This window comes from Stenella coeruleoalba, assembly GCF_951394435.1.
Source record: "Stenella coeruleoalba genome assembly, chromosome: 11".
Lineage (NCBI taxonomy): Eukaryota > Metazoa > Chordata > Mammalia > Artiodactyla > Delphinidae > Stenella > Stenella coeruleoalba.
The window spans coordinates 28,122,292-28,135,667 of NC_137157.1; the positions used below are offsets into that span (position 1 = coordinate 28,122,292).

General features: G+C 38.6%; 1 long non-coding RNA gene across 2 annotated transcripts in view; it reads left to right on the forward strand.

Moving 5' to 3' along the window:
• LOC307194793 overlaps positions 1-13,376 on the forward strand; it is a 474,472-nt gene that overhangs the window by 390,749 nt on the left and 70,347 nt on the right. The gene's annotated exons all lie outside the window — the stretch shown is intronic.

Below are 13,376 nucleotides of genomic sequence, written 5' to 3' on the forward strand. Positions count from 1 at the left end.
CTACTTTACAGGTATTTAAAGGAACCTATGATGCCAACATGTAATGACTTATGTACACGTGGTGTTTGCAAGGGAGAGAAAGAGAATGGAATCTTTATGAGATCAGTCCTTCTGATTCCTAGCCTAATTTGACTCCTTTAAGAATCTGGCCCAAACTCAATCAAAGTAATGCCCTGTCACATAGTCAGAGTTTATGGATTAATGGTTTAGATGCCTGACTTTATGGTATAACATGTTTCCTATTCCATCTTTGTTAACTTTATTCCATACTGATCCTCTGTTGAAGTCTCCTCCTATCCTTCTCCTGTTTGCCTCATGACCTGCCACCTCTGCTTGGTTTTTTTTGCTTTTTCTTGGGTCGTTCCCCAATAAAAGAGTGAGTCCTCAAAAGGTCAGATAGGCAACACTATTCCTGGGTCAACCAGTTTCCCAGGTCTTACCTCCTATATGCTGCTTGTAGACGGCCCACATCCAGTCTATAAGAGACATTGGTGAGTGGCGAAGACCTTTTCTGGTGATAGTTATTGTAATTACGAACTCCAGAGCTATATAAAAATTGCTTTCATCATCACTGGAATAAAGATAGAATTTAAGAAGAGTGAGAGAGAGAAGAAAACAGATAGTGGGGGTTAGTTTGTGGAGTTCCCAGTTAGTGTGTGTCTTTGCAGTAACCAAGTAATATCTGGAGTGCTAGATTTAGAGTTGAAATACAGATTCTGCACTTGAACTATGCATTTTGAATTACTGCAGACAGAGGCCAAGAATGCAGTTGATATAAAAATACCCATTCCCACACAGACAAATGTGGGAGAGGGAACCATAGGGAACCTGAGAAGGAATGGCATCAGGACATAGACATTTTTCTTAACCTCAGTAGCTAGCATGCCCCCAATTGCTTTGTAGAAAGAAGCAGAAGCTTGTTTTAGATGATTATTATCATCTAATATTATTGTGAATTTATCTCATTCAATATTGTTGTAAATTTGTACATATATAGTTATACTGTATTCAATATCTATTGCTGTGTAACAAATTAACCCAAGATTTTGTGGCTTAAAACAACCACCATTTATTATCTGACACTTTCTGAGAGTCAGAAATCCCAGAGTGACTTAGCTGGGTGGTTCTAGCTCAGGGTCTCCTTTGAGGTTATGGTCAAGATATCAGCTAGGGCTGCATCATCTGTAGACTTGGATGGGCCTGGAGGACGTTTCCAAGAAGGCTTGCTCACTGGAGTCGCCAATCTCTCGCTAGTGTTGTCCAGAAATTTTAGTTGTTTGCCATGTGGGCATCTCCATAGCGCTGCCTTGGAATCCTCAAGACAGTAGCTGGCTTCTCCCAGAGTGAGTGGTCCAAGAGACAGAAAGAGAGAGAGGCAGAACACTCAACACAGAAGGTGCAGTCTTTTGGGGGGTCCTTTTTATTTTGGTAAAAAATATATAACATAGGTTTATCATTTTAACCATTTTTAATTATATAATTCAGTGACATTAAGTACATTCAGTTGTTGTGCAGCCATCACCACTGTCCATTTCCAGACCTTTTCATCATCCCAAACAGAAGCCCCGTATACCCATTAAACAATAATTCTTCATCCGCCTAACTCCCAACCTCTGTTCATATCAGTTCTACTTTCTGCTTTATGAATTTGCCTATCCTAGGTACCTTATATAAGTGGAATCATATAATATTTGTCCCTTTGTGTCTGGCTTATTCACTTAGTACAATGTTTTCAAGATTTTTTCATGTTGTAGCATGTATCAGAATTTCATTCCTCTTTATGGCTGAATAATATTCCACTGCATGTATATACACTTCTTGTTTATCCATTCACGTGTGAAGGGACACTTGGGTTGTTTTCACCTTTGCTGCATCTTTTTATAACCTAATATGGAAGTGACACACCATCACTTCTGCTGTAATCTAGTCCCTGGAAGCAAGTCACTATATCGAGCCCACACTCACTATATTCACACTTAACGGAAAGAGAGGAATATCAAAGAATTTGTAGATGTATTCCTAAAAGAATAAAAAATACCTAAGTTAACTTTACTAATTGAACATGATTCTTTTCATGGGGCTTGGTCATTGTTCTTAATTCTCTTAATTGTTTTGTAAAATTCTGAGCTTAAGAATCTTTCCAAGGACTGTACCCAGAGTAGCCCCAACCAGAGCAAAGCACTGAAAATGGGCAAACCAGAAAATTGTCATGCCTTACACACATTGCCCTAACAAGGTTCATGTTGGTACATGAGATACCAACAAAATGCAGACCTAATTTCTGTGCTGCTCTTAGGCCTGGGTTTATCAGCAGGAAGAATGAAAGTAGGCCTGCCTCATGTTTCATTTTACTGCATGTGAGCAGGAACCTTTTAAGTGGCAGTAGTGGCCGCAGCATATGTGTTTAGAACACATTCAGAGTTATTCCTGTTGGAGCCTGTCTTTGTATGTGGTTGAAAGAAGGCTTGGTCTCTAATGACAAAAATAACAACAAAGGAATGATCCCCCCCACCCTCCTCCTATTATCCTTTTTATTAATCCTGTAAATGTTCTTATTTCCTTCTTTTAAGACTGGTACCACAAAGCTGAGCTCCTTTCCCTTTTTAATTTATTACACTACTTTCAATTGTCTATTTTGTGATGAATGTAAGGAATTTGGAAGTAGTTTGCAGAGGTGAAGCCAGGGAGGATAAAAAAGCAATTACCTCATGCCAATTACACCAGGAAATAGTGGAGGTGCCATTCCTGCGGCATTTCTGTCCAGTTTTCTTCATTACTGTAATGGTGGCCGCTCTCCTCATTAGCCGACACATTTCTCTTCATTACCAGCTGTGGTGATGGGGGTGATGATGAGCGCTATTTACAGCTGGAATTCTGTGACAGGCCCAGCAGATGAATAATAATTATTCAAACAGATATATGGAGGCCAAAAAAGGTGAGTGGTTAAAGTCAGGCTATTGTGTCCCAGAAAGGCAGGGAGATAATTTCTTTTGAAGGGGGTTTGGTTCATATTCCTCAATCAGGGACTCCTGCAGTGCTGGGCTGGAATGGCTTATCTGAGGTACTCAGTGTGTTCTTACAAGAACTGAAGGGAAAACAATGAATCGTTTAAACCATAAAACAAATGTTTATTCCCATTGAACCCTAGCTTCATCTACAGGGAGGAAGCAGGGCTTTCCTTGAGTCTACACTCAAAAGATAACTTATCCCCAAACCTTCCATCCCATCCCTCCACCCATGTGTCCTGCTATCTATCTGTCTATCTGGGGGAATCATGTTATGGCAATACTTATAAAGTGTATTAACTGTCATCTGTCTATCTGTGTATGTATGTATGTGTGTATCTGTCTATCTATCTATGTAATCAGCATTCTCCAGAGAAACCCAAAAAGCAGGATGTGTACAAAGAAAGAGGAAAAGAGATATATCTTAGTGAATTGGCTCACGTGATTATGGAAGCTTGGAGAGTTCAAAATCTGATGGGGTAAGCCAGCAGGCTGGGAACTCAGGGAAAAGTTGCAGTTCTAGTTCAAAGGCAGTCTGCTGGCTGCTTGTTCAGGGTACATCAGTCTTTCTTCAATTCAGGCCTTCAACTGATTGGATGAGGACTTCCCACACTGTGGAGCGCAGTCTGCTTTACTTGAAGTCCACTGATTTAAAGGCCAATCTCATACAAAAAACACCTTCACAGAAACATCCAGAATAATGTTTGACCAAATATCTGGGCACCATGAGCCAGCCAAGTTGACACTCAAAAGTAACCATTACTCTATCTATCTATCTATCTATCTATCTATCTATCTATCTATCTGTAAATCTAGACCAACAAGGTACAAAGAATTTCTGCCTCACAAATAAAGGTGCTAAATTGGGTTTTTACCTAATGACAAGTCTTTAAATTGGGCTATTAAGATTCTTTTGGAGGTGAGGTCAGTAGTTGAAGAATCCAGCAGCTCTAGTCAGGAATCGAGCCTTGCTTTCTACCCAGCCTCCTTCCAGACACTTGAATTGAGGAGAATAATTGCTTGAAGGGCAGGAGAGGATCTGTAAGTGAATTTGGAAAAGAGGCAGAGTGTAAATATCTTTGGGAACTGTGGTGAATTGTTTAGTAAAGAACATCTTTCAATTTAATCATCTAATTGTTCCTCTTGCTTTGACTTTCTCCCTAGCAATGACCCTCACAGTTATTCCATGAACCTTGCTCAACTAAAAAAGGTGTTGTTGAAATAGGCTGCAGAAGTTCCAGGCCAGACAAGTAGGAACAAGTCAGCTTCCCAGAGACAGGCTCACAGGCAAGACTCTAGTTAACCCCTGCTGGCCTGGAACATTTGGGAAGGAGGCCTTAGGAAAAGATTTCCACTAGCAGGGCATTGCCATTTGCAAACTCTGATGGTGTGTGCAACCTGTTAAGAATGATAGAGGCAGTATTCCAGCACAGCAGGCTTTCAGTATGAGACAGAGGGATGAAAGGAGTACAATATGAAAACAGCAGGTGAGAATGGATGTATCACACAGGGAAAAGATGTTAGAGGAATACTGAGGTATATTAATTCTCCCCAGGTCCCCTCAAATTCAGTAGCTTCAGTGAAAGCAAAGGTAGGCTCTTGAATTAGGCCCAGGCTCCTAACAAGTGCCACAGCACCATCTGCTTAGTAGCAAAAGGCATAGGAGGTGAGAAAGACAGACCTGCAGGCCAACCAGTGATATTTTCTTCAATAACCTTGATTTCCTTAGGGGCCCTCACAAGCTGTCATGTGTGGACAAGCTCAGGGAATTTGATGTCTCCTAAGTGATGCTTCTACAGAGTTAGGCTACTTCTGCAGGCAAGATGGCATTTGCCCAGTGGCTTGTGGGATAATTTGCACTTTTCTAAGGGCTTGAAACAAGCAACAGAAGCAGCAACTGCTTGGCACTTGGAAAGTCCTTCCTAATGATCTGGGTCTGGAGAGGCTTCTCAGTTTACCGTCTATGGGCAAGTTGTCAGACTCTGTTCATGACAAATCGTTCACCATTGAGAAAGGGCATGTACCTTCCCACCTATCTCATTATAATTTAATGAAACAAGGACCAATGAAAAGTAAATAAAGGCATGAATCAACTACATCTCTGAGAGATAGAGCTCAGGGATTTCCTGAAATAACTGGCTCAAGTCTTTTGGACTAGGTATTTTATTTATTTTCCTTAGTGTTTGAGCAACTTGCTATTTCCCTAAACCAATTTCTTGAGCCCCTGAGCAGGGAGCATGTTATGACAATCTCCCCTATGTAGACCCAACCAGCTTGAGTCCATCATGACTTTGCCCTAACTTGGCATCTGACATACATTTGGAAGGTGTGGGTGCACTAATTTCACCAGGCCTCTCCCCACTGCCCCTGAGTAACCTTCTCCAGTCTCATGGATTCAACTCCCACCTATAGTTGATGACCTCCAATCCATATCCCTCTTCTGAGCCCCATACTCTCTTCTGAGCTTCAGCCTGGACCTCTCAACCTGCATGTAGAAGAGACACCTCAAACGACATGTCCAAAACTGAATTCACCCCAAATTTTCTGTTCTGTTTTCTTTCTTGGCTCTGTTAGTGGCACCACACTACACCAGTCACTGGAATTAGTTACCCTTAACTTCTCCATCTCCACCCACCCTCATGCATGCACATTTAATTTATCACCATATTATGCTGATTTCATATTCTGAAAAGTGTTTTTTCCAATGCATCTCTTTCTTTTCATTCCTACCACTATTACTGTAATCCAAGCTCTTAGAGTCATCCTGATTTGCTTGTAAGTAGTCCCTCTGCCTCTTGTCTTAACTCATTTAAGACTACATAGCTGCTGAATAATCTCTAAAATACTTAAAATCTTTAAAATCTCCCCATCTTTACAGAACTAAACTACTTATTCAGACCCTCTTTGACATCCTTCTCCAGTGTTTTCTCCCAATAACTGCCCCTTTCCTTTTCTCCTCTTGTAATACCCTTTTAATTCCCCACATGTGCCCTGCTGCTTCCAGCCCCATGCCTCTGTGGGAGTTATTTCTTCAATCTGGAACACTCATCCCACCCTTCTTCACAGACTAATTATGTCTGACTCATCTTTAATACTCAGCTAAAGCATTATCTCTTCCAGGAAATCTCTTGTGAACTCCCAGATGGAACAAGGACTGTGCCTCTCTACTATTCCCTATAAGACTGTGGATATCTCTGTTATCAACCCCCATGTCCATCTCTCTCACTGGATTTTTAGAACATTAAAAAAAAAAATCTTTACCCTCAGGGTTCCACAATGGGCACTGAAAATTTTTATTTTGCACTGAATTCCTATGTCTTTGTATTTTTAGACCCTCAACCATGCAATATTACTAATTGTACCAACAAATTTATTTGATTCACTAAGACATCATAATATCAGTTTATTGTGCATGGAACATCCCTATCTAAAAATCTCCAAGGGTTTTGAATATCTCCACTCTTGAAAGCCATACATCTTCTCTGTAACCCGCAACATCTACTTCTCCAATACCACTGACCTCCTTGAGACATGACTGTTGGATCTGTGACGTATGTTTCCAGTGTGACAGACATTGTGGACTTACTCTCCTGGCTGCAGTTTTGGGACATCACAAACTATCATCAGAGCATTACACAAGCCAAAGCAACCTAGCACACTTGTGTGTTTGTGCCTGTGCTTCATTTCTCAAGTGATTCTGATACTTACTCAAATTTAAGAATCATTACCTAAGTCTTTCCATGCAACCTAAAACTCCATTAGGATTTTGAAAACCAGTATATGCTGTCTCAAATTGGCCAAAAAGTTAAGTAAAATTTACCTTTTCCCTGCAAACTCAGCTAAACCAGGTCTCTCTCAACCCTTACTGAACCTATGGGACTTTCTTTTTTAAGCTAAGTTCAGAACTTTGTGTTTCTAGTATTTTACATTTTATCTGCTAATTTTGGAAGCTACTTCAAGACTGCTCATTTCATTGCAAATCCATGACCTACCACAGAAGACCTTAGCTAAGCTGTATGTACAAATTTAGTCATGAAATCTTATATCCTTGCAGAGTTTTCATCTAAATTTCCAATAAAGATGGTGAGACCTGAATCAAGAACAAGAGTCTCCCTTTTCCCCCATTGTAATCTATTTCCCCATATGGCAGTCTTTGATCTTTTAAAATCATGAATCAGATCACATCATGCTCCAAATTAAAATGCTCCACTGAATTCCCTTACACTTACTATGGTCTTCAAGACTGCACTGACCTGGCCTTGCAGACTTTATCTGCCTTATTCTTCCAATATGCCAAGCTCATGGCCAGTCCCAGGCCTTCATATATTGCTAGTCCTTTGGTCTAGAATGCTCTTACATCAGATCCCCTCGTGGCTGCTTCCCCTTTAATAGTCAGGTCTTGGGTCAAATGTCAACACCTAAGAAATATTCCTCTTCTCACTCTAGCTAATGTGTATGCTTTATTTTTATTTAACATCTGTAATTATCTTTATTTGTTTAGTTGTTGTTTTGTGAGAGCAGAATGTTGTCTTGTTCATCAGTGTATCCTCAGCACCTAGAAGATGCTCAGTAAACATTTTTTGAATGAATAAAAGGATAATACCTTTTTGCTTATTTACAATGATCTATTAATCAACCTGCTTTGGATATAGTTATTCAATTAGCTACTGATTATGCTTATGTTATGAACAGGCATATCAAGAAAGACTTTACCAAAACTCATTCTTGATACTGACATTTGTGTATAATATAATTGTGGTATTTTCCTGATATCTGTATGTCCATCCAAAAAGGAAATCAGGTTCATTTGACAGAACATTTTCTTAGTGAACCCACATTGGTTCCTTGAGATCATCTTTTAGCTCTCTAATTTAGAATTTGCCAAGAATTTCTATCAGTTACACTGGATTTTACTCTGTTGATCCCCCCCTCCCTCTTACATTCTTTCTGAAAACCATGGGGTTTGTTCATCACCTCTCTCCTTCTACCCCTCTCATACTTTGTGATTTCTAAAAGGTCATTTACAGTGTCCTGCGTTCACATTTATTCGGTCTTTAGTGTGATGGAGATAGCAAAGTATATGACTGAGCGGCAGAATATGGTCTCTAGCGCAGTGCTTCTCAAAATGCAGTGTGTGTAAGAATTACCTGGAGATCTTATTAAAATGCAGATTTTGATTCCATAGGTCTGAGATTCCACATTTCTAACACACATCCAGGTAATAAAAATGCTGCTGATCTGTGAACCGTATGCTGACCAGAAGACTCTAGAGTCAGACTGTCTGGGCTCAAATCCCAGCCCTGCCATGGGCAAGCTGTTTAGCTTCCCCAAGCCTCAGTTTTTCCATCTGAAAAATGGAGAAAACAATAGCATCTACTTTCCAGGTTTTTGTGAGGATTAAGTTAGGGTGTATATATCAAGCACTTAGAGCAGAACCCTGAATCTGATAATAAACATTTTCCATGATTATCACTACCTTAGAATGTAATTCATCCAGACTTGAGTTCATATAATTGTGACATGCTTTCTTATTATCTGCTCATCTATCTTGGGCTTTGATTCTCCTGTAAACTGAATTTCTATTTCCCATATTTTCCAGTCTATTGCTTTTTGAGGTAAAGATGAAAACATATAGGAGTGGAGAACTTTAACTTGTTTTTGTCATGCATTAATCATGTACCCTCTACCCCAAGTCAGCTTATCCTTTTCATGTTTTTATTCTTGTTCCAAGTGCACTTCGAAATATTCTATTTAATGTTCTTGGCATTTTGGTAAACTTTAATTCATTCTGACACGGTTCAATGTCAGGAGTCTATTTAACAGTAATAACAGAATCATTTTATATTAGTTATTGAGGATAGCTAAGTGATTTATTCAAATCATTTTGTGGCCTAAATGAACAAGAGCTCCTCACATGCAGGATCTTGCTTCCCAGGTGAGGAGGCCAGATAATAACAGGTAAGCTTTCAATTACCTTTGATGTGGAACAGATAGAACAAGTGTGGAGTTTATTATCAGTTCTCCGAAAACTCACCACACCCTTGTTTAAAGACAATTTAGATAACTGGGATGGTAATGAATGTGATCATTGCTAGGTGCACATTATATCAATTTTTACAAAAGTTGTTGCCAAATTCCAGTTTATTTGGATAAAAACCAACTTAGGGTGTAATGTCACTAACATGCCTTATAAATCATGGCTATGATAAGTATTATAAAAATTAAAGTGATAAATCTGCAGTTCTCACAAAGCAGCTATCATTAGCTTGTATGATACATTGGAAATCATCCACACCTAGGCCAGTGGCTGAGCGCAGGCAGAGTCCACGGCAAACTATGCTGTGTGAACTGTAAATAATAAGAACAACTTGCATTTGCAGTCAATTTAAGAGATTATAAAATCTTCCCGCATATATTATTTTATTTGATCTCCCCAGTGGAATCTTAAATAATTCCTCAGAAGCATTTATTTCTTTCTACCACTTATGGAGTGGTAGTCAATACCTTGGGCTCTTAAATCAGATTACCTGATTGTGTTAATTTAGCTCCTCCAGAAACAGATGCCAAACTGGTATTAAACATGCAAGGATTTTCTTAAGGGAAATGCCTGTATTGGAGAAAACGGGAGAGGGAGCTGGGATAGGCTGGGTGAGCCAACATCAGTGATGCTTGTCTGACCTTAAGTGAAGGAGACAGGGAGGCAGGTTGTGTGGAAGCATCTTAGACTGCTGTGACGTCTAGGAGAGGTGTGGCAAGGATCTTGAGGAGTTCTTAAGGCAAAGTGAGCTGTCAGAGAACCCCATGTCATCCAGGAATGGCCCTACACGGCATGCCTGCAATAGATTTCAGTGTGCTGCAGCTGGGCACCTTGGTCAATACTGCATCTTGTAGCTGGAGATCATAGGTGCCCATGGTTCAAATCGTAGCTCCACCATTAATTCGCTATGTTATTTTGGCAAATTGCTCTGCCTCTCTCAGAGACCCATCTCACTCATTTGTATACTGGTAATAATAGTTATATGTCCTCTGTTGTGTAGCTTAAACCCTCACTGCATCAACTGCTTCCATAAAATAGGGGATCCAAGCCCATCTACTGCTTAGCATGTGATAGGGCTGAAATTCATAGCCATCCTGGGCTAAAGGACTTTCTAATGTCACTAATCAGGAAGGATTTGAAATATTTTACCTTTTGACTTTTGAATAATATTCTCTCTTAAAAAATGTATAAAGAACAAAGAAATAATATACTGGGAACAGAATGAACAAGAGTCTTAGGAACATGTAAAACTAATACCAAAAGATCTAATATCATGTCCTTGGAGTCCTGGAAGGAGAGGAGAAAGAATATGGGGCTGAAGAAGTGCTCAGATACCATGGCTGAAACTTCCAAAGGACATAACCTACAGATTAAAGAAGCTGAGCTAACCACAAACAGGATAAATCCAAAGAAACACAAAAGTGTGCATTAAAGATGCATCATAGTCAAATTACTGAATATTAAAGACAAAGAACAATCTTGAAAGCAGTGAGAGAGAAACAGTACCTTACCTACAAGGGGAAAACAACTTGAATAAGAGTGGATTTTGTAGAAGGAAGTAGTACAGCATTTTTCAAGTGCTGAAATTAAAGAACTGCCCCTGCAGAATCCCATATCCAGTGAAAATATCTTTTAGAAATGAAAGGGAAATCAAGAAATTCTCAGATGAAGAAAAACTAAGAGAATTTATCACCAGCAGAACTTCCTTAAAAAAAAATGGCTAGAGAAAATTCACTAAATGGAAAGGAAATGATAAAAGATGGACCCTGGAATGTTGGGAAGGAAGAAAGAACATGATTAGCAATAATAAGATTAAATACAATAGACTTCTTTTAGTTTTCTAAATTATGTTTGATGGTTGGAGCAAAAATTATAACAATGTCTCATATGGTTCTAAATGTATATTGAGGAAATATTTAAGCTAATTACATTTTAAACAGGTAATAAAGGGCATATAGCTCAGAAAGGAAGAAATAAAACTTCCTAGATCTAATAGGTAAGTTTCTCAAGGTGCAGGATTCAAAAAGCATACCAAAAAAAAAAAAAATTCTATTTCTACATACTAGTAATGAACACATAAACACCAGACTAAAAATACAGTACTATATACAATTAATCAAAAAATGATGTACTTAGGTGTAAATCTAATAGAATGTACATAAGATTTATATGCTAAATACTACAAAATGGTGACAAAAGAAATCAAAGAAGACCTATTTAAATGGAGAGGCATACCATATTCATGTATTAAAAGATTCAACCTAGGAAAGATAAAATCCCAGCAAGAGTTCTATAGATATAGCTGGTCAGGGAACTAAGATCCCGCAAGCCGCATGGTGTGGCCAAAAAAAAAAAAGAATAAAGTAGGAGTAATCATGTACTTGATTAGAAGACGTATCATAAACTTCAATAATCAGAATATATGGTACTGACAGAGGGAGTGACACATACATCAGTGGGACAGAATAGAGAAGGAACCCAGAAATAAATCCACGAAAATATGCCCAACTAATTTTTGAGAAAGGTGCAAAAGCAATTTAATGAAGGAAAGATAGCATTTTCAACAAATAGAGCTGGAGCAACTGGCCATCCATAGACAAAAACTGAACCTCAACCTGTCTTACATCTTATACAAAAATTGACTCTAAATGGATCATAGACTTAAATGTAAAAAATAAAACTTAAAAACTTTTAGAAAAGCAATGAGAGATTCTTCAGGATCTAGAGCTAGGCAAAGAATTCTTAGATTTGACATCAAAGGCAAAATCCATAAAAGAAAATCCATGAAAATTGATTATGTAAACTTAATTAGACTTAATCAAAATCATACTTTTTGCACTGTGAAAAATCCTATTAAGAGGATGAAAAGACAGGATACAGACAGGCAGAAAATATTTGCAAACCACCCATCTAAAGGACAAGTATCTAGAATATATAAAGAACTTTCAAAACTCAATAGTAAAAAAAACAATAATCCAGTTAGAAAATGAGCAAACGACAAGACTTTTCACAGAGAGAGTATACAGAAAGCAATTAAGCACATGAAAAGATGTTCAACATCATTAGCCTTTAAATGAAATTAAAACCTCAGTGAGATAGTACCACACACTTACCTACTTATATGTCACATGTAACCTATTAGCTTAAAATTGAAACCAAAGTATGGAAAATTTATAAAATACACAGCGTACTCTAACAGACAAATGCATGAGGCACCCCTGCACTTTATACTATTTGCCAGATACTCTTATAACCCTTTGCAACAGTAATTTAGAAAGCATATAATCAATATTTTCTAGTTAAATGATTAAATTATTGGATTATTGAATAGTTGAATGAATAAATGAATGTATGAATAGATGGATGGTGCTGACTGAATGCTTGTGTCCCCCCAAAATTCATATGTTGAAACTTAATCCCCAGTGTGATGGTATTTGGAGGTAAGTGTTTGGGAGACACTTAGGTCATAAGGGTAGAGTCCTCATAACTGGTATTAGTGCTCTTATAAAAGAGACCCCAGACAGCTCCCTTGACCCTTCCACCATGTGAAGACACACATCAAGAGAATGGCCATCTATGAACCAGAAAACAGGCCCTCACCAGACATGGAATCTGTCAACACCTTGATCTTGGACTTCCCAGCCTCCAGAGCTATAAGAAATAAATGTCTGTTGTTTAAGCCACCCGGTCTATTGTATTTTATTATATATTCTATTATAGAGGCCCAATGGACTAAGATAGATGGACGGATAGATGGATGTGTGGGTAGATGGATGGATGGATGTTTGGAATCAGTGAATTGTGGATCAATGTAAAACATGTTAAAACATTTACAAGCATGAGGTTAAAGAGCTTGTTTTAACTGAATTCTGGTCACAATACCAATTTAAAGGCACAGGGCCAGGGCAGAAAGATACAGGAAGTTCAAAAAAAATCAGAAAAATTTGTCACACCTTGTAAATAGTAAATAAGAACTCCTTAAGTTATAGACATCTTTGGGAAAAAGTGCATACCTTCTTGGGATAAGTACATAATACAGATGTTTTGTTTAGAACTTTTCCTGTTAACTGCTGCGTAATCTGGCCATTTGCAGGACTGTGTATCTTTGATCTCTCAGACTTTTGACCGACCACACCTTGGAAGTTAGCTATTTGTTTTCAGCATGGCAGGAAATGCAATGGCAAGCTTCCTGACAAGGAAGGCCTGTAATGGAGCCACATGTGTGCTGGCACAACCATTTGCCTGCGTTTGACCCTTGACAGGACTTGACCTCCACCTTCTGAGCATTCTGTTTCCTAGATTTGGGTCAGAGGTCACCACACTTGACCTCTGGT